The 26581-nt window shown below is 52.5% G+C and overlaps 1 protein-coding gene across 1 annotated transcript in view; it reads right to left on the bottom strand.

The window, feature by feature from the left end:
• The window catches only part of CAMTA1 (calmodulin binding transcription activator 1), a 735454-nt gene that overhangs the window by 395906 nt on the left and 312967 nt on the right, over positions 1–26581 (bottom strand).

Below are 26581 nucleotides of genomic sequence, written 5' to 3'. Positions count from 1 at the left end.
AATAGCAGTAAAAGATAAAATATGTAGAAATAAACTCACAACACATGTACAAAACCACGATAAGAAAACTTTTCTAAGCTAACACAAAATGCAAAAATATTCTAAAGTAAATGAGAAGACATCAATTGCTCTTGGATGAGACAATTCAACATCATAAGGACATCGGCTCTCCGTAAGGTAATTGATTTATGAGTTTAATGCCATTTTATGGAGACAGACAAATTGATACTAGAATTTACATGGAAAAAAATAAACCTTCGTGAATAGCTGGGAAAATATTGAGAAAGAAGAGCTTCGACACCATGGGCAGATCTTGAGAATATCGTGCTAAGTAAAATAAGTCAGATGGAAAAGCAAAGAACCATAGGGTTTCCCTTACACATAGGACATAAAACGGAAAGCAATACATGGACCAACCAGAGAAACAAACAAAAACTCTACAGACACAGAGAAGAGTACGTTGTCACCGGAAGGGGAAGGGGAGGGGGGGACAGGAAAGGGTAAAGCGGGTCAAACCCATGGTGACAACGGGAGACGTCACTCTGGGCGGTGGACACCCAAAGCAGTACCACAGGTGATGCGTCGTAGAACGGTCACCTGGAACTTATATAATCCTATTGACCAATGTCACCCCAACGAACTTAACTCAAAGACTTAAAAAATGAAAATTAAACTATAAAAAGAAAATTTCAATGGGGGAGTGAGCCCTACCAGACACTGAAAGTACTACAAAGCCCCCAGCGTTAAAACAGCATGGCGCTGGTGTTCGAAGGGGCGGAGAAGCGGAGCCCACGAGCAAGACCAGCTCTGGGCACGGCTAATCCGGAACTTCCGTACACGGTAAAGGGGCCTCTCAAACCACTGAGGGGAAGAAGGGTTTCTGAATGAATGTTGCTGGGACAACAGGCTAACAATTTGGAAAAAGAGAAAATAATATCCAACAGTTCATGCCAGACCCAAGAATAAGTTCTAAATGGATCAAAGACACAAATGTAAAACAATAAAACCATACAAGAACTAGGAGAAAATGTGGGTGAATTCCTTCTCAGTGTGAGTGTAAATAAGATTTTATGACTATGATTCAAAAGTAAAGATGCAGTAAAAAAAAGTCATAAATATGACTACATAAAATAAAAACATTTGGCAGATGAAACACACTTTAGGCTCAAAGATACAAATATTGAAGAGACTGGGAATAAAAGGATGGACACATACATCATGCAAACAGCAACCGCCAGGAGGTCAGAGTGGCCATACTAACATCAGACAAAATAAGCCTTAAACAAAGAATGTTACCAAGGGTAAAGAGGAACATTTAACAGTGATAAAAGGGTCAATGCATCAGGAAATATAACGATTATAAACACATATGCACCTAGTAACAGACCACCAAAATGCATGAAAAAAAACAGACAAAAATGAAGGTAGAGATACATAATGGTACAATAGGACTCAGGCATGTCAGTACCCTACTGTCAGCAGCGGTGGGACAACTGGGTAGATTATCGACAAGAACAGAGAAGACCTGGACAACGCTGTAAACCAGCTGACCAGGCAGACAGCCTCAGAGCACCTCGCCCAGCGACGGAATGTACGCTCTCATCAAGGCTCACGGTCCACTCTCCAGGACAGACCATACGCCGAGCCATAAACTAAGGCTCAGTAAATATAAATAGTTAGAAGTGATAAAATGTGTGTTCTCCAACCACATGAAATGAAATTAGAAATCAATAGCAAACAAAAGTTTAATGCAATTTTATGGAGCTAGACGAATGGATACTAAAACTTATATGGAAAAATAAACCTTCATGAATAGCTGGGGGAAACTCAGAAATATGTGTAACTTATATGAGACACCTAAATATTGAACCAATGGGAAGTCAGAGAATACACTGAAATGAATAAAAACAAAAATGCAAGGCACAAAGCCTTGTGGGAAACTACAGAAAGCAGTCCTTATGCGGAAACACATAGAGGAACACATAAAAACAGAGGCATCTCTGATCAACAACCTAATCTTCCTCCTTAAAACTGGAAAAAGAGCAAAGAAACCCTGAAGGAAAACAAAGAAAGGAAATAATGAACATTACAGTAGAAAATTAATGAAATAGAGAACAGAAGAACAAAGAGAAAATCAGCAAAACGAGAAGCTGGTTCTCTGAGAAGATCAACAAAATTGATAAATCTTTAGCTACACTGGCCTGTAGATCTATTTTGTGTATACATGTGTGTGCATATAGTGTGTGCATATATGTGCATATATTGTGTGTGTGTGCGCTGTGTGTATGTATGTGTGTGTACTCTGTGTGTATACATGGTGCATGGGTATACATATGTGTGTGTGTGTATAAGAGAAAGAATGATTAAGCATATATAGTAAATGTTAACAACCGTGGAATCTGGTGAATGATATATAAGTGCTATCTTCATCATTTTTAATATTTTAAAATTGGAATAAAAAATTTAATTAAAAACATGTTCACAGTGCGTGCAGTAGCTTACACAGGAAGTCTGAAACCGCGTGGCAGAAAACTGCCCCTGTTTCAAGGCACGTGTGTCTGCAGCAGACAGCGGCACAGAGGCACCCTGCGCACGGCGAGCTCGGGGCGGATGCACAGCCGGGGTACACGGTGCTGTGTGCATCTCTCAAGCCAGTTCTCCGGGGCTGTGCATGTTACTGTTATGCGTATTTTTGTGTATCTACAATACTGAACAACAGTTTTTCATAAAAAAAAACCACTCCCCTTCCTTCATGCACCTACTCCCTTGCCATCCACGATCCTCCCTTCCTCTGAAGATGCAGGTTTTATAGAGCGGCCGTTCCCCCTTGCCCTCAGCTGTGTCTTAACAGTGATGAGAAATTCTCTCTGCACACGGGGGACAGAGTCCCTGGAGGAAGGGCCAGGGAGAGAGAGCACCACGCACAGAGTGTCTGCCTCGGCGGGAAGGAAGATGTCACACCAGACAGCGGCTGGATGCTCTCGCAAAGGACCGGGGAAGGGAAGGCTCTACACCAGGGCTGGGTGTCTGGGGCCCCAGGGAGGAGCCCAGGATGAGGGATGCCTGGGGCCGGAGGCAGGATAGGGCTCCCACGGCTGCCTTTAGAAGCGGGAGTTCCCAGCGATACTGAGCCAGGACGGTGTGCTCCTTAAGCCGTGCTCCCAGCACCACCGTGCTCGGACTGTGAGTGACAAAGTGGCTTCTGCCTGAAACACAGCTGGCCCTCGGGGTCTGGACTGCCCCGCAGTGGCTTCCTGGCCGTCAGGCCGAAGGAGGAAGCCCGACCTGGGTGGAGGAGGGAGGGCTGGCTGTACCCAAGCTCCACGGCGGGGCTGGGACAGGCCCCCAGCTGCCCTCTGAGCAACACTGAGTGTGGAGCCAGCAAACAGGGGAAGGTCTGTCCTTCGACAAAGATGGACAGGGCGCCCACTGCAGGCCAGGCCGTCCTCCGGGCTCTTGAGAGAGGAGTGGAAACCCCCGACAGGAGCCTCTGTCCTCCTGCAAGGACCTCTGAGCAAAGACAAGAGAAGGCCAAGTGTGCGGGGAAGGAAGAAGATGGTTCCAGGCTGTGGCGACAGTGAGTGGACGGACCCCAGGAGGAAGCCGCCTCCCACCTCCCAGTGGATCAGGGAACAACCAGCGTGGCCAGTGGGCTGAGTGATGCTGAGACCACCGAGGTGCTGGGGGTCCTGACGGGCCATGAGTTTTGCTCAGGGTAGTGTGGGGAGTGCTGAAAGTTTCAGAGCAAAGGAGTGATGGAGAGTGACAAGTTCCAGTGTCGCAGGTTCGGTTCCCAGTCAGGGTACATGCCTGGGTTGCAGGCCATGGCCCCCAGCAACCGCACATTGATATTTCTGTCTCTCTCTCTCTCTCTCTACTCCCTCCCTTCCCTCTCTAAAAATAAATAAATAAAATCTTTAAAAAAAAAAGAAAGTGACAAGTTCCTAGGGACTTCCGGCCAAGATGGAGGCGTAGGTAGACACACTGTGCCTCCTCGCACAACCAAAAGAAGGACAACAACACATTTAAAAACAAAAAACAACCAGAACTCACAGAAAACTGAAGTGTATGGAAGTCCGACAACCAAGGAGTTAAAGAAGAAACATTCACCCAGACCGGTAGGCGGGGCGGAGGCGGGCAGCCGGGCGGAGAGGACTCGCAGCGAGGCAGAGGCTGGGAGACCGGGACGGGCAAGGCGGTGCCTGGCAGAGTGGGCGGTCCCACATCTGCGTGCGGATGGACCGGGAGGAACAACTGGGGAGCGAGTCAGATCGCACAACACCGGGTTCCAGCAGGGAAATAAAGCCTCAAAGCGTTTGACTAAAAACACCTATGAGGGTTGAGGCAGCGGGAGAAACTCCCAGACTCACAGGAGAGTTCACCGGAGAGACCCACAGGGTCCTGGAACATACACAGCCCACTCCCCAGGAATCAGCCCCAGAAGGGCCCAGTTCGCCTGTGGGTAGCAGGGCAGCGACTGAAAACCAGCAGAGAGAGGAGCAAATGGCACTGTTCCCTCTCAGACCCCTCCCCCACAGACAGCGCCACAACGCAGTGACGTGAGTTGCCCTGCCCTGGTGAACACCCTTTAAGGCTCCACACCTAACTATGTAACAGGCATGCCGAGACAACAACAACAACAACAACAACAACAACAACAAAAAATGGCCCAAATGAAAGAACAGATCAAAGCTCCAGAAAAAAATACAACTAAGTGACAAAGACATAGCCAACCTATGAGATGCAGAGTTCAGAACACTGTTTATCAGGATGCTCCAGGAACTCACTGGGTACTTCAACAGCATAAAAAAGACTCAGGCAGCAATGAAGGTTGCATTGTGTGAAAATAAAGAAAAATGTACAGGGAACCAACAGTGACAGGAAGGAAACCAGGATTCAAATCAAGGGTTTGGAGCGGAAGGAAGAAAGAAACATTCAACCAGAACAGAATAAAGAAACAAGAATTCAAGAAAATGAGGAGAGGCTTAGGAACCTCCAGGACATCTTTAAACATTCCAACATCCAAATCATAGGGGTGCCAGAAGTAGAAGGGGAAGAGCAAGAAATTGAAAACGTATTTAAAAAAATAATGATGGACAACTTATCCAATCTGGCAAAGGAAATAAACTTTCAAAGAGTCCAAGAACCTCAGAGAGTCCCAAAGAAGTTGGACCCTAGGAGGAACACACCAAGGCACATCATAATTACATTTCCCAAGATTAAAGATAAGGAGAGAATCTTAAAAGCAGCAAGAGACAAGGAGACAGTTACCTACAAAGGAGTTCCCATCAGACTGTCAGCTGATTTCTCAAAAGAAACCTTACAGACAAGAAGGAGCTGGAAAGAAGTATTTGAAGTCATGAAAGGCAAGGACCTACATCCAAGATGACCCTATCCAGCAAAGCTTTCATTTAGAATGGAAGGGCAGATACATTGCTTCCCAGATAAGGTCAAGTTAAAGGAGTTCATCATCACCAAGCCCTGACTATATGAAATGTTAAAGGGACTTATCTAAGAAAAAGATCAAAACTATGAACAGTAAAATGACAACAAACTCACAGTTATTAACAACCACACCTTAAAAAAAAAAAAACCTAAGCAAACAACTGGAACAGGAACAGAACCACAGAAATGGCGATCACATGGAGGGTTATCAGCAGGGGAGTAGGAGGAGGACGGAGGGGGACAAGGTACAGAGAGTAAGTAGCATAGACGGTAGGTAGAAAATAGAAAAGAAGAGGTTTAGAATAGTATAGGAAATGTAGAAGCTGAAGAAGTTATATGTATGACCCATGGCCATGAACTAAAGGGGTGAATGCAGGTGGGAGGGGGTGTGCAGGGCGGAGAGGAATAAGGGGGGGAAATGGGACAACTACAATAGTATAATCAATAAAGTATATTAAAAATAATAAAAAACACACAAAAGAAAAAAGTAGTCCATAGTATAGAGATACCAATTTGCTTACCCATTTCACTTCCAGGTCCTAGCAATTATGAATAAATCTGCTATAAACATTCAAAATAAATAAATAAAAGAAAGTCACAAGTTCCTGAAGCCTTCCCAAATGTCCACAGTCACCGCCATCCCAGGAGGACACTGGGGTGCAGGTTGGGCCAGTGCCTCGCTTTGCAAAGGGGCTCCTCACTTAGGTCTTGCCACGTTGCTTCCCCTGAGGGTCAGGGTCAAGATGAAGGGCGGGATGCCTGGGGCACAAACAGACTCAGCACCTGGGAGTCGCCCCCAGCAGAGTGCCGGGAAGGGGCATCCAGGCGAGGCCCGCACAGGTCAGCAGTTGTACCTCTCGTGCAAAAGAGGGCCACGTGCAGACACTGGGTTCCTCTGCAGGGGGTGAGGGGGTGGGGGGCATCCCAACATCCTGGAGCTCACTGAGAGGACAGGCCTTGGCCTGCGGGTCTTCAAAATGCTTCCAGTGCCCTGAGAAAGGGTGTGGCCAGGCCTGGAAGGCCCCCCTGCAGTCCTCTGGCGGGGTGCCCGGGGGCAAGGATTCCCTGAGCCCCCATTCTCACAGCGGAGGAAGAGGCACCCGGCTGTGGGGAGGGCTGGATGAGGTACAAACAGCGCACACAGGACCCACAGAGGGGCGACAGTGCAAGGGTCCTCTGTCCCCCCTTCCCTACCGTGTCCCCACGTCTCCCAAGAACATCCCACAGTCCAGTTACCACGAAGCCGCTGATCCCGCCGGCCCCTGGGTTCCTCATGAAACGAGTTTAGGCCCTGGCTACGAGAATGCCCGCATCTGGCGGGGTCGGACACCCCTAGAACCCCGCGTGGGCCGCCGGGAGGACCTCGCTTTGTCTTGGGGAACCACTAAAACTCCTTCCTGCAGGCAGTGCCGGCCACAGCGATCCCCGGCCCCGCAGGGCAGACCCTGTCCAAGCCCCAGCCAGACCGGCCAGTGCTTGCGGGGACACCACGCCCCACCTCCCCCGACGCCCTGCCAGCACCTGCCGGCCCAGGTGACCCTTCTGTCCACCCGTTCGGGCAGGTGCTCACGGGCCGCATCAGGGGGTCGGGGGGGTTCGCGGCTTCGTCTTCCCGTGAAACTCGCTCTTCCGGAGGTCCAGAACCGTGCACGCGCTCCACCTCTCCCGCCTCCCAGGCTCAGGGCACGGAGCCAGCCTTCCAGTACGTGTGTAATGGGTACGTGTGGGCCTCAAGGTAACAAAATACATATTCATTTAAAATTTTTAATTAGAAAAAAATGACTAAAGTTAGATGATAAAAGTTCTCCCTTGTGTACCAGATTTGAACTCTTTCTGGAAACACTTTGTTTATGGACTTTGCAGGGAACCAAGCAATTAATGCCTTTTCATTACAGCTGAAGACGGGAACTGGAGTACTAGGATTGCCGCTCATCGGAATGTGCCGGGGATGCTGACGTCTCCCGGTGAATAATTCCCAGTGATAATGATATGCTGTGGGCTTAAATCTTTCTCCTAGACACACCAAAAAAAAAGACAGTTAAATCAACTTTGTCCATTTAAATATCATTTTAAGATATCTAGAACCCATCTCTTTATTGCTCAACAACCCTTAGCAATTTCTTTTGCCCTCATTTATTTCCAGTTCCCAAGGGAATCCTGCCTGATTTATTGGAAATTAGTTCTTACAGCTAGTAAATGCTTTAAACTGTTTTCATATAAATCACTCCAAAATCTGCTGGTGCACCGAAGCCTGGTCAGACTGATTTCCCCCGGCAACGCCGAGCGCCGCCGCCCCGGGCCCGGCTGCGCGGGGCTTCCGGGCACCGCACAGGCGGGGAGCTCTGCGGAGCGGGCTGACAGGGCTCCGAGGAGACTGATGTTCTCTTCACACACACATGCACACGCACGACACCTGTGAGCACACGCCGCACATATACGCACACACAGAGATAGGCCCCACACGCCACATTCACAAATGCACACACCTCACACGCCACGCACGCAGCCATCCGCACGGCACTCGTGCACAAACACACTACACACACTCCCTCAATCGGACCGTCCTTTGCCTTCTAGTTTCAGCCAAGGACCGGCTATGTGTCAGCACGTTGGCAGGCAGGCAGGCCGGCCTCCGCGCGCGCAGTGGCCGCGGGCGGTGGGTGAGCACACTGTGTGCGGAGAAAACACCCCCGACCGGCACCGCGTGCTGCAGCAGACCGGGGCCACCCGGGGGAGGTTGGAGCCTCTGCAGGGGCGGCAGCAGCGGAGGCTGGCTTCCCGCTCACGACACAGCCAGTCTAGCCCAGCCGGGGGCTGTGCTGCGCGCTGGCCTCCCTCGGGGAGCTCGTCTCCACGGGGGCTTCCACGGTCACGGCCACGAACAAACAAGTGTGGTGAGTGACCCTGGGCCTCTTCAGATGTGTGCCTCCGGGTGACGATGTCGTGTCCACTCACTCTTCACTGGCCAGAGCAAGCCACACGCTCGCCCCAAACATCCAAAGCCCCAAGGAGGGGGAGGCTCACCGCACGTGCCCGGAAGGCGACCGCACACCGCTCACGTGACCCCACTACCCAGCCCTGCTCTGCGGGCCGGACGGGGCGGCCCCCCGGCCGTTTCTGGGTCCGGTCCGTCGGTCTGTTTCCAACAGGCGCCTTTCTCCTCCGAGAAGTCTGGCGCTTTGGCACACTCCAGCCCTTGAGCTGCCTCATATACTCTTTATAGGAATCAATCTTAAAAACAAATGGTTGTTATCTGGATAACTACTAGGAAGAGGAAGAGGGCTCTTCAAAGTGACACAGGAGAGGGAGGGGAGGAAGGGAGGCCTCGGAGGCACGAGCGGAGAACAAACACCACCACAGTCTCGGGCTCTCTGGGGAAGACCAGGGCCCGTCTCCGCCGCAGCCCGGAGCCCGTCTCCCCCACAGCCCGGAGCCCAGCACGGGGGCTCAGGGGAGCTGGGGGTCGGCCCGGGGTGCCGGGCAGGCCTCCGGCCCCCTCGCAGGGCACCAGGAACACGAAACACAGCAGGCTCTCTTCCCTGCCCTCTCCCCTTTCGGTTTTCCACAAATAAAAAGCTATTTTCGGAAGAAATCCTCCAAGCGCTGCTGTAAAACAGCGGGGTGGAACGAGCACCGCAATAACAAATGCGTGTGAGCCTCCGTCTGCAGAAATCATTTTCGAGTTCGGGGATCCTTCAAAGGCAAGAGTGATGTATACGCGGAAAGACAGTGCACGCGGCGTGTCATTCGGAGAAATGGCAGGGCCTTACTCAATGATTTAAAGGACAGCACCGCAAAAAACGAATTCCCCATATACATATTTAAATATAGTTTATTATATTCAGTACCTGGCCGAATGCATCCTCCACGGAGAGCTCTCTCAGCTGCAGTCAAAGCTGCGGGGGGCGGGGGGCGGGGGTCTGCGAGCACCAGAAGGCACCGAACAGCACTGAAGGGGAGCCCTCGCCATGCTTTTGGATGACAGGCTGTCTCTAAAAACCAACTTACCAAAACATGTTGTCTTTTGACCAGATATTGAGGACAGAAGGCAAGAGGGAAAGAACTCAGTAAAAGAGTTTTTTATTTGTTTTCAACTTCTAAAGACCACATTCCGTGAGCTAAACCTGCCTCATATCCTTAGGTACAATTCTGAACTTGAAATGCACGCTTTCAGCTTAGGCCGCACATGGCACGCATGCGTGTGCCTCCCGCCACCTGCCGTGTGCGTCTGCCCACACGTGGGGGACCTGGGGTGCGAAGGGCAGCAACGGCTGAATGAAACGCGGGTTTCCGTGCATACTCCTGCCATGTTCCAGGGCCCTGTCGTGTCAGCATAGAGATTGTGGCCATCGTGAACGGAAGTCTGACAGCCGGCGACAACTTCAGGGCGTGAGCCTCTTTCCGCAAAGCCTGCCGGAGCACCCAAAGGGGCGCCCGGGGAAAACCACCCGTGGACCTCCTCTCCTCGCCCGCTGCCGCCATGGAGCCCCGAGTCTGAAATGTTTGCCCTGCACTGAGCTCAGGACAGCTGCCGCCCGGCCCTGCACGGGGCCCCGGCTCCTAGCCGCCTCTCCCTCCGGTGTGATCCTGTGTCTGCAGGACAGTGTCCCTCACTCCCCGCCGATGTCCCTTCTACAAAACCAGCCCCACCGTCAGCGAGGCAGTTCACTGGGACTCACCCACAGTTACCAGAAGCGGTCACAGCTTCTGAGAAGCAGACGCAGCTGGGTTGCAGTAACCTACTTAAGGACCATACACTCCAGAAGGAGCCTGGCTTGCACAGGAGATGTGGACTTGAAAAACCACATGCTCTCAGGACGGCAGACGATTGTCCTGAAAGGACCAGCAGGAGACGCGGGGCTCCACCAAGTTCTGGCACCCGTGAGGGTCTGCTGCTCAGTACAGAGCCCCTCCCCAGGACCACCTGGACCTGAGGGCTCCCAATGAGGATGTCGTGAGTGACTCGGCAGGGAGCCCTCACCCCGGGACTCGGGACCTCGGTCTAATGTCTGTCCAACAGAGACCCCCTCATGTTCTCAGCTCCTGCTCCCTCTGGGGATTCTGCACTCACCACCCAGCCCGGGGGCGGATCCTAACCCTGCCATTGACTCATGGTCCTGGTGTGGCTTTTAGCAAGTCACAGAACCCTCCATGCCTCATGTCTGCACCTGCAGAACGGGAGTCGTGTGCCTTACCTGGAAGGGCTGTCCGAAGGCCGCACCACCAGAGAGCCCGGCACCAGACCGTGGAGCGGGGGGGCACTCAGGACCTGGCCTTCCCCACGGCCGTCGCTGCTCTGGCATGGGGTGCTGGTCTCCGTGCTCAGCCACGGAGCTGCCTTTGGCCTCGGCTCCAGCCCCCACTCAGGAATCCCCAGATATGAGGATCCCCAGGGGATCCTCCCTGCAGCGACTAGACTGCCACTGCCAGCCTCGCCGGCCTCTGCCCCTTCTCACGCTGGGGTCTGCCCACAATGCACTGCCGTGTTCCTGGATGAAAAAATACGCAAGCTCCTGGAGGTTGCGGCCACTAGTGGCGAAGCAAGTGGTGCCGTCCCAGCTGAAGGCCAAGGGCCCAGGCCCTCGGCCAGGTGAGACACCCGCACCCGGCACTGAGCGAGCTTCCGGGGCTTGTCAAGCCTCAGCCTCAAACCGGAGGAAGACGCGGACAAAGGGCCTGGCTGTGCACCCTGGCCCCACGCCCGTGTCAGTGTCTGACCGACCTCATCCCGCAACCCGCCCCCCAGAGCGGAGGGGTCAGGAGGCTGGCGACAAAGACGTCCAGCGCTCCCGAGCGCCAAGCCACACGCCCCGGACCTGTCCGGCAGTTCCCAGCAAAAGGTGGCGCCGCTCCCTGCCAGGCCCTGAGGCGCGCTGAAGGAACGGGATCACGGCAACGGCCCATCTCACAGATGGGGATGTCAAGGCGCAGACAAAGAGGACCATGCGCTCAGGGTGACACGGCGAGTCCCCAGGGTTCTCAGGAAGTGAGCCCGGCTGCTCCACAGCGCCCCGCCCACCACGGTGAGAGAACGAACGTTCTCAGAGCAATAAGGGGGCCCCCTGCTTCACCAGAAGCCGGTCCCCGGGGGCTGCAGACCGGCGGTGCAGAAACCGGCGGTGACAGAGCGTTTCCTCGCCGCCCTCCGCATTCGTTACTGCCACTCTGTCCTCGTCCCTCGCGCCTCGCAGCTGCACCAGATGTGGAGAAAATTGCGTGTTCCCTGAAACTTAATGACCAAATTTAAAGCAATTTCGAGCTAATCAGGGTTCTGTTAAGCTGGCTTTATTAATTTAACAGTTTTAAGAGTTGAACAAAATGATGCACTTGGCAATCTTTGTTGTGGAAGCTGCTCATTTAGGTGCAGGAGGCATGGTGCCACCCAAGAAATTCTCCTTCAAAGAAAAGGACGATTTAGAAAGTAATGAAATAGTGCTTCTCAAAAACGCTCAATTGTTAATAACACGGTGCGTGGTGGGGTACCGTGCCCACCTCTTAGGCTACCGGGAGCAATTTACACATGGTGCCTAGGCAGAGGTAAATTAGTAAGAGGCTTCTACCCAGACCTGGAGACTTCCACAGTAACTTTAAAATAATCTGTCAGGTCTCCATCCACGTCTGTGGCTCAGAAGAAAGCTATGCGGTTTCCCGCCTAGTGAGTATTTTATTTAAAATAGAAACACAGGCCCTTTCAGTTCTGATGCACGCAGCTGGCAGGCTCCTGGCACCCCTCCCGCGGCCCGGGGTCTGGTACACAGACGTGCGTTCAAATGAAGTCAAACAAGAACAGAAACAAACGAACAAACAAAAACAGACCCTAATTGTCCTTGACTCTTGCAAACACAGTCTGCAGCATCTCATTATTTTTAAAGACAAATTAGAAATTAAAGTCCCTATTTTAAAAAGTCACCTGTGCACCCTGTCACAAGTGACAAGAAGAAAGTGATCTCGTCATGAAAGGACTAGACACGCACCACTCACCGGCTGAGGGACTTCCGGTGAGGGACGGCACCTCCCCTCCCTCCCGTGCGGACTGCGGGGGCGAGGGAGTTAGCTCGCGATAGGGCCTCGTGGTGGTGGTGGCGGCGGCAAGCATCCGAGTGACATTGGCAGCCAGGAGCATGTGCGTCTCAGCTGTGCTGGTGCCGTGATGGAAGGTGTGTGCTTTGTGACTGGCACATCGGAATTGCTGAATGGGGTTTTTTCTTTAATATTTTATTTTTTCTATTTTTTTTATCCTCACCTAAGGACATTGTTTTCTTTGCTGGTAGAGAGGAAGGGAAGGAGGGAAGGGGAAGGAGGGGGGGAAGAGAGAGAGAAACATCGGTTGATTGCCTCTCATATATGTCCTGACTGGGGATTGAACCTGCAACCTTTTGGTGTATGGGACAACATTCCAACCAACCAAGCCACATTGGTGAGGGCTGTCTATACATTTTAAATTACAGAACTAATACATTCTTACAAAAAAACCCACTCAAATGATTGGAAACAAAGTAAAAATTAAAATGTCCTCCCCCACGAACCTCCGTCTCTTTCTCAGAAATAATGCTAATAGTTAAGGCGGCAAATGTGACATTGTCTATACTTTATCCCAGCTTTTAAAAGGTACAACAGTTTATTTTAGGTTCGGTCCGACGTCCCTGCATCAAAACAGCCGTGCCAAAGCAGCAGCTCACGAAGACCCCTGCAGAGAACTGCCGTTCCCTGGAGCGGGGCCTGGCCCCGCCTCCCCCCGTGCCGTGCAAACGGGCTGGAGGAGGGATGAGCTGGTCAAGACATCACCACCAACAACGAAAATAACAGTACCAGCAGGTATGAGAGTCTTTTCTGCCATCCAGAGGGCAGGTGAAACAGTGTTCCTCTTAGGTTCCTCTATCATTTTTGTACGATTAAAATAACTTATAACAACAATAGTAAATGCATTCTTGAAAACCAGAAATCGCTAGGAAACCCTGCTCCGGGAAAGCAAGACCGCCTAGGTTCCCAGATGTTTCCGTTTTATGATCCAGTTTTTAAAAATGCAACAGAGAGACAAATGCAGGATTGAAAACTTTTAATTTTGTTAAGTAAGGACATTTGTAAAAAATTGCCCATCTGCTTTCAAAATTGTTTGCACACAAAGGTTTTTTCACGTTTAAAAATACGAGCTTGGACGGAATGGGTTGTCCTGCCTGAGAAGGAGGGTGGGCGACCCTCCCTGACATGGGTTCTCTGACCCCGCACCACCCCGCACTCCCGCATTTCGCCGCAGACCGACCGGTGCGGACTTCCACAGAGGCTCCGCTGGCCAGGGTCCCTGCCTTTGGGGCACTCCGGGAGCCCACACCCTCACTTGCAGCCCAGGGCCCTTTCCAATCTCAGCTCAAGAGCCCCAGGAGCGCTTCCTGCCCCAGCCCCTCCTGCCCTGCAATCCTACCGCCCTCTGGGGCTCATGACCAGGCTGCTGCTCCTCCCCCGCCCACCACTGTGCCCCAGCCCCTCTCCCAGCTGCCACAGCCAGAGGTCCGGCCCAGGCCCACCCACACTCCTTCCCCTCCAACGGGTGGGGGGAGGCACCTCCTTCTCTCCTCCCAGACTCACGGACATTGATTCCCTAGCGAGGCTCTGAATACAGCCACCCAGGAGACCCCTGAAATGCACCCTCTGGGAAACATGGACAAGTCGAGTGTGTCCCTGCACTGGATCATTTGCACAGTCCCTTGAACTGCAGTGTCCGGTCCCTCAGGTGCTGGCTCGAGCAAGAATCAGTGCCTGCTGCCTCGCGCCCATCAGTGATGTCTGCTCAGTGAGCGAACTAGACAACGGACGGCTGAGCCTCACTCCAGTGTGCTTCTGTCAGAAGGCTCGCCTCCCAAAACGGATGGCTTGATGGGGGCTACCCACCTGCAGGCACGTAGTGGGGGGGGGGGTCAGAGCTGAGCCATAAATGAGGCTCTTCCATCACCTCCCAGCAACCACCACTGTCCGGCAGAGCCGCCTCTGCGCAGCGCAGCCGTGCTGCCAGGCAGGGCTGACGCTGCCGGGGACCTCGGTGTCGGACGCCCGGCACTCAGCCCGTCCGTCAGTGTGTTATCTCACTCAGTCCCCCACGCTCCTGGGAGCACCCTACTGACGCCTTTTTACATGGACTGAAACACTTTGCAAAAGTAGTGTATTCTTGCAGGTGCCTCACCCAAAGTCACCAAAGGTTGACAGGTGACTCACATGCTTGTGCTCACGTGCTCTCTCTCTCTCTCACACACACACACACGCACACACAGATACACCCACGTGTGCATGTTATTTTGAACTGTGTGAGAGAAAGACGAAGCCACGATGCCCTTCACCTCAAATACCTAGTTCTTCCTAAAACTCAGAACACTGACTCTGACATAAAACTGGTCTCTGATCAGCAGACCTTGAAGTGTCACTGACTGTCCTAGAATGTCCTTGGGAGCAAAAGCAAAGCACAGAGACCTGTCTGGGGCAGGACCCAACCCAGCAGCACTACCACCACGTGTTTATGTCTCCTGGCCCCTCCACGGCCTCACCGTGCCTCACGGAGGACCGGCCAGGCACCTTGCGGAGGTCCCTCAGTGGGGGTGAGCCTGACACTTCCTCATCACTACGTGCATTTCTGGCAGGAAGACCAGGAAATGATGCCGTCCCCTCTCGGTGCACTGGATCTAGAGGCGCGGATGGCTATCGTCCCATGATGAGCGACATTAACTGTGGCCCCTTGGTTAGGGTAGGGTCTGCCGTACACCTCCACTGGAAGTCACCATTTCCCCGCTGACATGAACGAGAAACTGTGGGCAGACGCGTTGGGACTTTGTAAGTTCCTTCCCCATCGGCCACCTGCTGCAAGGCAACACTTCCTCATCTTCTCCACTTATGACCTACACTCATTTGGTGCTCAGTGACCGGGATCTGACCCCTGCGGGCCTCTGGGTCCTTTGGCCACGTCCCCACCGTCCCTTGAGCACTCCCTGACGTCCTGGCCCAGCCCGTCCCCACTGCAGAGCCACTGCTCTCAGGCTCCCTCAGCCACCAGAGCCACCCGGTCCCCTCGTCCATATTCCCACATCCGTGTGTGTGTGTGTGCGTTCCTGCTGCTCCCCCGAATTCCCGTGCAACTCCAGCCTCCCCTCCTCCTACACCAGTAACCTTTCTCCGCCGATTTGGAGAAAACTGCCTCCCATCACTCACACACATGTCCGCATTTCCTCAGCCCCGACTACAAACAAAGCGGATTCCGAGTTGCTAGTCCACAGCACTTGACGAAACAAGCCTGCCAAACGGGGCAGCAGCGCACCTGCTCACAGCTGCGTCTGGTCGTCGGGCGGGGCGGCACGGCCCCGGCACCGTGTCCAAACGCCACCTGGGCGTTGTCCTCCCCTCTGGACTGGTTACTGTCCATCTGAAACACAGCTGGGTCCCCTGTAAATCTGCCTCCGCTCCCTACTGGGCTTTCTCTCTTGTCCTTGATGCCTTTTTTTTTGAGTTGTGAGATATTGACATGATCATAAATGTCAGAAATACACAAAAAGGTGTCCCAGAGAAATTTCACTCCTCATGCCTTCCTTCATCCTCACGACCCTAGCCCCGACCCCCCCCCCAGGTGATCAGTCTCACTAGATTCTAGTTCCCCCTTCCTACGCGCCTGCTTTGCTAAAATACACAGATATATGTATGGACATTATTTTTACTTTATTATACAGCAGTAGCATACCAAATATTTTTTGTTTAGCTATACTTTTATGTGATAAAATTATAAAAATGCAGTCTGATAAATTTTAATAGACGTACACAGTGTGTCACCCTCCCCCCCACCCCCAAAGTGCCCTCACGTTCATCGTCACTCACCCCGCCCCCCCCCCATCCCCTCCCCGGGAGCGATGCCTCCTGCACCCCGCTGTGTCACTGCCCAGCACACCCTGGAGCCTCCCCGGCCGGCGCACGGTGAGCTTCCTCCGTGTTCTTCACGGCCGCCTAGCGCGCCACCGTGCGGACGTACCGCCGGTGTTCACCCACGCCCCCCGGTCTGGACATGAGGTAGCTTCCAATATTTTGCAATTACAAATAATTCTGGAATGAGTAATCTTGTGCATGAATTTCTTCAACCTTTTTAAGTATGTCTTCAGGACTCTTGGCAACAGGATCTCTGTGTCAAATGCACACGCACACAGGTGGTCGTGATAAATGTCGCCAAGCCCCCCTGCACCGGGCTGGCTGCATGCACCCCAGCTCCCCCGCCAGCCACGCAGGTGAGCACGCGTGTCCCCACAACCTGGCCAGCGGACGCGCTGTCCATCTTTTCAACGTTTGCCAGCCTGACAGGTGAAAGTGATTTCCCGGAGTCATTTCAATTTGCATTCCTCTAATTGTGAGTTTAGTTGAATGTATTTTCAATGTTTAAAGGCCATTTGTATACCTTTTATGCAAATTATCTTATGTTTCCTGTCCATTTTTCTATCAGCTTCCCTCTCTTCCAATTTCACCAGCTCTTTATACATTAAGAATATTAAGCCTTTACAACATCTGATGCATGTCGCCAGTGTTTTCTCTCACTTTGTCATTTGCATTTTGGCTGCACTTATGGTGGGGCTTTGGGGTTGTTTTGCTGGTTTACGAGCTCAAATTTGTCAGCCTTCTACCACCTCAGGATTTTGCAGCATATTTACAAAACCTTTCCCTGCGCCCATGTTATAGGAAAATTCACTCAGGTTGTCCTATGGGAATTTAATGGTATCATTTTTTTCATATGTAGGTCTCAGATCCATTTGGAGTTTATTCTTGCATACAGTGTGATATATATCAGTACATCTAACCTCACCTTTTCCAGAGGGCCACCCAGTTTTCACAGCACAATGCACTGGAAAGTTCATCTCCGCTCCTGCGATCTGAGACGCCACCCTCACCGTATCTGAAACTCTCGTGCACAGTTAGGTGTACGTCTGGACTTTGTATTCGATTCCACCACTTTGTCTGTTCCTGCCCCAGTGCCACACTATTATAATTTTAGAGGCTTTACGATTCATGTTAATGTCTGGGAGAGCTATTCCCCCAAGCAGCTTTTATTTCTTCAGGATTTTCGTGGTGGTTATTACATGTTTGCTTTTTCATGTCAGCTGAAGTATTAATTGTCTGGCTCCATATAAGAGCTTATTGGTATTTTCACTGGGATTGTGTTAAAATCATAAATTAACTGGAAAAAAACACGGTGTTTTTAATGTTAACCATCCCATCCAAGACCAGGAATATCTTTTTGCTTGTTCAAGACTGCTCTTGTGCCTTTCAGAAGTGATCTGAAGTTCTGTCTTTCAGGCTTTGCCTGTTTCTTGCTAAGTTTATTCCTAAGTATTTTCTCTTCTTTGTTGCTGCTGTGTCCTCTAACTGGTTCTTATTTATGTACAAAAGAGCTATTAATTCTATATGTTAATTTTTTGTCCTACTACCTTAATGATTTCTTTTATTGTTTGATTGACTTTTAACGTTGAGCTTCTAGGGTTTTCCCAGTACATTATCATACCTGCAAATTGAGACAGTTTGACTCTTCTTTTCCACTTGGTTTCTTTTATCTAGTTGCTAGTAGCTCCAGGACAACTATAGGACCAGAGTGGAGACAATGGTCATCTTTGCCTTGGTCCCGGTCCTCCTGAAAATGCCTCTGGTGTTTTTCCATCAGACAGGATGGAACCCTGGCCTCAGAGCTCAGACATATAAAATATTTTATCACGTCCCAGCCATTCCCGTGTTCTTAACTGACGTATCAGGCATAAGTGTCAAATGCTATGAAAGGCTTCTCAGCATCTATGGAGGTCATTTCGTGATTTTTTCCCCGTAGGCGTGCTATTACATCAACAGATTTCCTCATGTTGAACTAACCTTGCATTCCTGGAAATGATATTATTTGGTCATAGTACATTGACTTCCTAATGTTGTATTAGGTTTGGTGTACAAATAATTTGTTTAGTACTTTTGTTTCCATATTTAGTCGTGATATTGCTCTGTATAATTTTTCTACTTGTTTTCTCAGATTTAGGTATCGGTGTTATACCTCCTTTCAAAAAAGAATGAAAACCTATTTCTTTTCAATACTCTGAGACAACACATAAAAATGGGGGCTGCCTGCTCTTTGAACGCTTGCTAGGATTCACCTGCGAACCGTTCAGCTCCGGTCCGCTTTTGTGGCTTCGCTCCTCAACGATTTTTGTGGAAATTGCTTTAAGCTTCCTCTATCCGATGGAGCTAATTTTGGTATTACATTTTATCTAGGCTTTCATATTTATTTTTATAGATGTCTGCAGAATGGTCTCATAATGTATCCGATCGCCTCTATTTCAATGGTTATGTCCCCCTTGTCATTTCTTCTTTTATTTATTGTGTTTTCTCTACATTTTTATTGTTAGCAAGTATTTTGTCCATTTTGTTAATGTTTTTAAAATTTGATTTTTGGGTTATTAGTTTGATCTACTGCTCCTCTATTCTCTACTCTGTTATTTTCTGCTTTGTCCCATTAGTTTTTCTTGGGCTTTCTTTAGTTTACTTTAGAGTTCTTTTCCTAGCTTTTTAAACTGGAAATTTAGTTCATTTCTTTTCTTTTCTTTTTTGTTTTTATTGATAAAAGTATTTAAAGCTGTGGATTTCCCTTTGATCAAGACTTTAAATGTATTCCATAAATTCTGATAAGTAGTATTTTCATTATTTCTTTTTTCACTTTTAATTTGTTCATTTTCCCCTTTCACCCATGTGTTGCTTAATGGAGAGTTTTTTAAATTTCCAGATTAAATTTCTTTTTTGTTTTTGTTAACAAATGTCCAGTTAATTGCATTGTGATCAGAATACTGTTTGTAATATTTCTACTTTATAGAATTTACCAAATTTTGTGACCTAATATATGGTAAATGTTTGTAAATGTTCCAGATGTACTTGAGAAACAGTTACATTCTATGTCATTGTGTCATAAATTCATACTTATGAGGTCTGTCCCGAAAAGGTCCAACCGCTGTTACTGTAACGAGAACAGTTTGTGTAACATCAATGTCACCTGGCAGCCAAGGCGAGTGGGCTGGAACGCACATGCGTGAACAATGATGACTTCCCTGTACTAGTCAGTGAGGGTGGAGGATGCCACCGAGTGAGCATGTGCACTGTGTGGCCCTCACACTCAAAATGACTGAGTTGAGCAATGAATCTGCATCAAATTTTGCGTTTAGCTTGAACGTTCCTCTGCGGAAACTATTCAGATGATTCAGAAGGTCACAGCTATGGGCAACTGGTGACTGGCAGCTTCATCACGACAATATGCCCACTCACGCATCATGTCTCATGCAAAGATTTTTGGTGATTTGTCACCCAGGTGACTCAGTCCCCCGACAGCCCAGATTTGGTGCCCTGGGACTTCTGGCTTTTCCCACAACTAAAATCACCTTTGAAAGGGAAGAGATTTCTGACTGTCGATGAGATTCAGGAAAATATGACGGGGCAGCTGATGGCACTGGGAGAACTGTGTGAGGTCCCAAGGTGCCTACTTGGAAGGGAACTGAGGCGTCATTGTCCTATGTACAGTGTTTCTTGTATCGTGTATCTTTTTCAATAAATGCTTCTAAATTTCATAATATGTGGCTGGATACTTTCTAGACAGACCTCACATGTATATATATCCATATATATCCATAATATCTATCTTGTCTAATTGTGTTGTTACATGTTTGCCCACTCAAACTGCTTTGTGCTGAGTACAGATTGTCAAAATCCCCCATTATCAGTGTGTCTCTACCCAAATCTCCGTGCTCTTCGTAGTTTCTGCTTTAGAAAGATGGTTCCCGTGTGATTCAGAGCAGTGACCTCAGTGGGACACAGAGAGGCCCTGCCTTGGTCATGAAGACACTCTAGGGCCCCAGTACGAATGCCCCTGCCTTTAGAGCACTGATTGTTCTAGAAGGAACCCACGACTCACTCCCGGGCTAGTCCCACCCGCCCACTCAGCCAGCACCCGGAGAGCACCTCCAGGGCCAAGCCGCGCACCCGCCTGCAGCGGACACAGGCGGCTCCGGTCCAACCGCGTTTTCAGGTCACCAGAACACAAACCAAGGAAAACCCGGAGTTACGAATTCTTGACACGACACCACGTTCTGTTTGGCTGAATCGCGGAAGCCGTCCTGTGGGGAGACCGAGGGCGGCTTCGCTCCGCTTGCTCCGAAGAGCGGCTGGCAGCTCCATACGCCCTCCGGCCCCTGTCTGCCGCACCCCTTCCCGGCCCGCCTAGGAAGCCAGCGCCCTCCACAGAGGTGGCGAGCAGAGGGGCACCCTTTCTGAGCACAGACAGCATCTTGGAACCAAGCTGGTGGCCCGCGGCTGAGTCAGACCAGGATGTAACTGCAGAGCGCCAGCGGGATCCCGTGGTCAGGGAAGCACCAGCCGGGCCTCATGTGAACGTGGGGTAACCGCAGGCAGGGAGGGGTGCGGCTTAGTCCAACCCACACACCTAGGCTCCCTCTCTGCCCTTCCACGCAGTCAAAAATGCCACGCAGAACTCACCAACCTAATTAGAAGTGCCACGCTTTCACTGGTGGGCAATTAACAGTCACTGGAAATATAAAGCAGGCAGAGACACAGACAGGATAGGCATTCGCAAGCCTTTTAAAAGTGCTTTTGAAAAACATCGGCAGAGATACATGGTGGCCTGGGGCAGGGATGCAGAGGGGCACCTCTTGTACCAATCAAACACTGCACCAGCTCTGCAGCCCCGAGCACAGGGAGAGAGAAGCAACGGCTATGGGAATCCCCGTGCTTTTGAAGTGCTCCAGCTTTTTCCCCACACAGGGCTTTGCAGGAAAAGAGGCCTATCCCGCTGTGAGAGGAACCTCGGTGTGTGGGAGGAGCCCCGGTGTGTGGGAGGAACCCCCGTGTGTGGGAGGAGCCCCAGTGTGTGGGAGGAGCCCCAGTGTGTGGGAGGAGCCCCGGTGTATGGGAGGAACCTTGGTGTGTGGGAGGAGCCCCAGTGTGTGGGAGGAGCCTCAGTGTGGGGGAGGAGCCTAGCCTATTGGCTGGTCTGTCCCAGACACGCCCTTGTGCAGGCAGGTGCTCAGCAAAGTGTTTTTCTCCTCTCCTTCCTGGGCACACTACCAGATCGCACCGCCCAGCCTGTTGTCCTCTAGGGTCCTGGGACTGACTGCTGGCCAACAGGATGTGGCATGAATGGTGTATGCCACTTCCAGGCCTGGTCCATCACAATTTCTCCCACGGGGTGGTCCCTCTTTAATTCCCTTCTGCAGTGGGGCAGAGCCCAGCTGTTAACACAGCGGCACCAAAAGCTGGAAGGCGCCTGGGCCCCTGAATGACCGTGCAGAGAACCACCCCCTCCCCTCCCGCAACGACTGCACTGGACTAGGACGGAGGGCAACGCACCGTGGCCCATGGTTTTTGTAAGTAACATTTCACGGGAACACGGAGACACCCATTCAGTGAGGCCTGTCCATGACGGCCCTCACACCACAAAGGCAGAGGACTTTCGGACACAAAGGCCAACGTATTTACTGTCTGGCCCTTCACAGAAACATTGGAGAACCTCTGGACTCAAGAGCAAACAATGCATCTTTATAAAGCTCCTGAGGTCTGGGGGTGGCCACCACCCGTTAATGTCAGTTTCCTTTGTAAAAAGCCTTGAAGAGAGGGCAGCCCCTGGAACGGGCGGCCCATGTGCTGGCGCACCCAGGGGGGGCTGTGCGGGGGCGGGGGGGGAACGCTGACTCGGGGCCCCAGACCCGGGTTTCTAACATCTTTCCCGATGAAAGGGACCAGGGCTCCCCGGGGGAATGACTGATCGTAGGGCCGGCGCAGGGAGTGTACAAGAGAAGCTGGAACCTGCCGGAAACAAGGAGGTTCTGAAACAATCCACAGTGACGTAGACAGGTCAACACGGAGACAGGAGATGAATGCAAGAGGCCCAAGTGGCAAGCTGAGCAATCATACGTCCAAAGCTCAAGTCCGTATCGACACAAATAAATGATTACATACATACGGAGGGGAGAGGAGACAGAGCTCCCATGCAAAAAGTCCCAAGTGATTTATGCAGATACTCTGCCCTGACGGGGGTGGGGCCTACAGTCCTCCAAAAACGGGTGCCAGGATGCTGAGTGGGGGCTGCACGGAGACCCCCTCCCCAGAGGGCAGTGTGGGAGTGGGGGGCGGGTGAGGAAGAGACACTTCACACTGGAGACCCCTGAAAAACGCCACCTGAGCCGGGGGGTCAAGGGCACGAGCGACAGTGATGAGTCACGCTGACAGCAGGCCCCCTTGGTAAGCGGGGGCGAGAAGGGCTCTTTGCCGCTGTGGTCTCCTTCCAAAGACCCACAAGCCCGGTCTAACCACGAGAAAAACAGCAGACAGATCCCAGCCGAGGGATATTTAAAAAAAAAACACCTGACCAGGACTCCCCAGAACGGTCAAGATCCTCAAAAACAAGGACAATCTGAGAACCCATCACAGGTGAGAAGACCCGAAGGAGACAAGGTGAGTAAACGTGAGGTGATGCCCTGGGTGGAATCTTGGACAGAAAGAGGACATTCTCCCAGTTTCACTGAATAAAGTGGAGACCTGGGTTAGTGGTCACGTGTGAGCACCGGCTCATTAGCTGTAACAAACGCACCCTCCGATGTAAGCTGTTGGCAGCCGGGGAGGTGGAGTCGGGCATGTGGGAACTCGGTGTGATCTTTACGGCTTTTCTGCAGATTCCAAGCTGGTCTGAAAAATACAGCTTATTAAAAATGTGTTTCGCTGAGTGCTCCACAGCCACCAGGCTCAGGCTAAGTACCTGCCACACGTCTCGGCCCCTCACCAGCCCCACGAGGTGGGCGTTTTTGCGGCGCAAGTTAGGAAGGGGCCCCTCTGTTCCTGTCCTTTGCCCGAGACCGCGGGAAACTGCTAGGTCAGTAATGCCCTCCCGAACTGTTCGGTGGAGTTCACCAGCAAACCCCGCCGCGCCTGCCTCTCTGCTCTGGAAGGTTCTTATTTATTCGACTTCTTCAACACCTGCAGGTCCCTTCAGAGCACCCTCTCCCACTGTGTGAGTTTGGGCAGCTTGCGTCTTCCCAGGGACGGGTGCACCGCATCTGGGTGACCACATTTTTGGGCCCAGTGTTGTTCATATGCTCCTTCATTATTCTTTGAGTGTCCACAAGATTAGTAACCATGGTCCCTCTCTCTTTTCTGACAATCGGTTATTTGAGCCTTCTTTTTTTCCCTTGCCTAGCCAGAGGTATATCAATGTTATTGATCTTTTTTAAAAAAAGGTTTTGATTTCCTTGTTTCCACTGACTTCCTATGGTTAATTTCAGGTTACGGGTATTTTTATCACCCTCCCCTGAAAGGTGAGGAGACTTAACCCGAGAGACTCCGGGCAGCCTGAGCTCTGCTGCCGCCGTTCACACCCGGTCACTATGCTCTGCTGCCTCCCGGTTCGTCTCTCCAACCCTTCTCAGCCCAACGTCCCATGCCAGGATCCAGTCTAGAATCTCAACCACTCCCCTGCCCCAGAGCGGACACCCAGACAGGGGGTCCTGGATGGTCCCCCGGGGGACCCGTGTGTCCCCATCCCCGACCCAGGCCAGCGAAGGCAGTGAGCAGGCAGGTCAGAAGCGGCGGGAGCGCTGTCCGGAGGGGCTGCGTCCAGAGGGCACGTGGACACCAGCGCACGTGCGCCCTGCCCTGCGGCCTGAGGACAGCCACTGCGCAACTGCGCCATGTCTCCCGAGGGACCTGGGGACATCTCGTCTCCGGAAGCCACCTCGGCGCTCCCAGAGCACAAGGGCCCGCTCCCTCGGAAGAGGGCCCTCTCGCAGGCTCCGAGCAGGCAGCGGGAGTAGCAGGCCCCTCCCGGCCCCCAGTGTCCCCCTTGGTGGCCCCGGGAGCACCTGCTCTTGGTGACCGCAGAGCCCCCTCCATGCATGTGGGACCTTCCTTCCTCCCTTCGCTTTGCCCCCACACCTGCCCCCCCCACCCCAGCCGAGCAGACTCCCCGCCGAAGCGCCTGCTTTCCCAGAATCCCTGCAGCAACATCTGCATCTCACAAAATGCGGCAGCGGCAGCGGCTAACCGCGTTACAAACGGATTCCGTAAATCGAATCGGAGTCGAGCTGCCCCCACCCCGCCCTGGTGTCCGGAGACAAGGGATCTGGGTCAGAACGGGCGAAGGAGGGAGTGTGCCCAAGGCAGCTGGCGGCAGGAGCCGGGGCCCAACAGGCAGCGTGGCGGTCCCCTCGGGCCACGGGCAGCACCCTCTCCCCGGAAGCGCCCGTTCTGACGTCCCGGGGTTTTGCCCACGGGGCATCACTTCCATAGGTTTCTGGAAGTGCGAGAGCAGAGAAACTGGAGATCAGTGACAACGAAAACAACGCGTGTGTGAAGTCACAGAGTTTGTGGGTCAGAAAGAGCTTTCCCTGATGCCCCTTTTCAGAAACCAGGAGAGCATTTGCGGAGAGCCCGCCAGCCCAGGCCCTGCAGATAGCTGGAGAGGCTGAGCCCCTCCCAGCTGGCGACAGCAGGGAGACTGGGGCGAAGGACCCCGGCCTGGGCCAGGGCTGGGCCAGGCGCCACGTTCCACTGACCCCAGGACACACCCTGCTTTCAGCCGCACAGCACAAGGCGGCTGCAGGGGCACTGCCGAGGGTCTCAGATGTCCTCAGAACAAATGCCACCTCACCTGGACACAACAGGAGCTCTCTGGGTAGCACAGGGGTGGGTCCAGGGCCACCCACCCTACCCCTCCCTCGCTCAGGCTCAGCCCCACAGCACTGGGGTGTTGCCACGGAGCCCCACGGCTCCTTGGACCCCAAGAAGAGCCCCTGCTCTGGTGCGGAAGGACCTCTGACCAGGGAAGGCGGGTCTAGGCCCAGCCTCTCCCCCGGGGGCTCCAGACGCTGACGTCACCTCGGCAGGCCTCAGTCTTCACCTTGAAAGTGGGCCTGCCCCCCACACGGTGCCTCGTACGTACGTGCCCCTCAGCATGCATTTATTAAGCACCTACTACGTGATGAGCCCCTGACGTATTGAGATGAATACAACTCAGGGAAGCAAATGTCACTCCATGTATGAGGAGAGGCCAGTGAGCAAAGGCCACTTGAACACCAGAAGAAAGTCAGGGGACGCCAAGAACCAAGGAGCAGCAGGGACCAGTGAGGCGGGATTCAGGCCGAAGGAGCGCATTCTGGGGCACACGCATACACTCATGAGCAACTGCACACGGGGATGCACACACACACACACACACACACACACACACAGGGGCACACTCGGCCCAGAGTCGGATCCCAGCCCCCACCTGCAGCAGACTGGGGGCAGGAGGGGGCCTCCTCAGACATTTGTGCTGAGGATATGGAGAAACTGCAGCCGAGAGGGGGTGTCTTCCGGGTGGGGGTCCCGCAGCCCGGCCACAGGGCTCTGACACAGCAGTGGGGGCCCCAAGAGAAGAGCGGGCAGCCCCCAGGGCACCCCCTTCACATCCAGACAGAACTCGGGCACCCACGCGGGCGAGCCCAGCAGCCCCGCCCCAGCCCCCCGAGGCCCTGCGTGCCGCCCCTCCCCAGCCGCTGCCTCCGCGCGTCCCCTCACTCAGCCTTGTGAAGAGAAGCCCATTTTGGAAAGGTTGGGATTCCGCATTTTAATTCTGATTATGGCTTAATGCAACACACAGGCCATTTGGCACCGTGCCTCCGCACTGAATGTATGAACACTCTAATGGAATTGGGTTACGGAGCGCATGTGTGGCCAACTGTTCAAACAAGACGCTCTGTCTGCTTTCTTGAAGCACGAGGCAGGTGGCGGGCGCACGGAGCATGGGGGGGGCAGTCGTTCTGGCGCGGGGCACGGACACAGTGAGCGACACAACCCCCACCATTCCGCTGACAGGCACGGCGTGTGCCGGTGCACCTGCCAGGGCATCAGAGCTGCCACCAGCACCACAGCCAGAGGCCGGTGACCCGTCCACTGTCCTTCCCAGCGTCCCTGGGGACGGAAGGCAGCACCTGGACATCTGAAAGGTGCCAACGTCTAGGCGTGTGTCTCGTCACCAGGCCAGTGTCCGTCTCTCTCTCACCCCTCCCTGACACACAGACACCGGTTCTCCTGGATTTCTAACTGCCTCAAGTATTTC

Source organism: Phyllostomus discolor, chromosome 5 (genome assembly GCF_004126475.2).
Source record: "Phyllostomus discolor isolate MPI-MPIP mPhyDis1 chromosome 5, mPhyDis1.pri.v3, whole genome shotgun sequence".
Classification (NCBI taxonomy): Eukaryota; Metazoa; Chordata; class Mammalia; order Chiroptera; family Phyllostomidae; genus Phyllostomus; species Phyllostomus discolor.
This window is presented reverse-complemented; position numbering and strand designations above follow the sequence as displayed.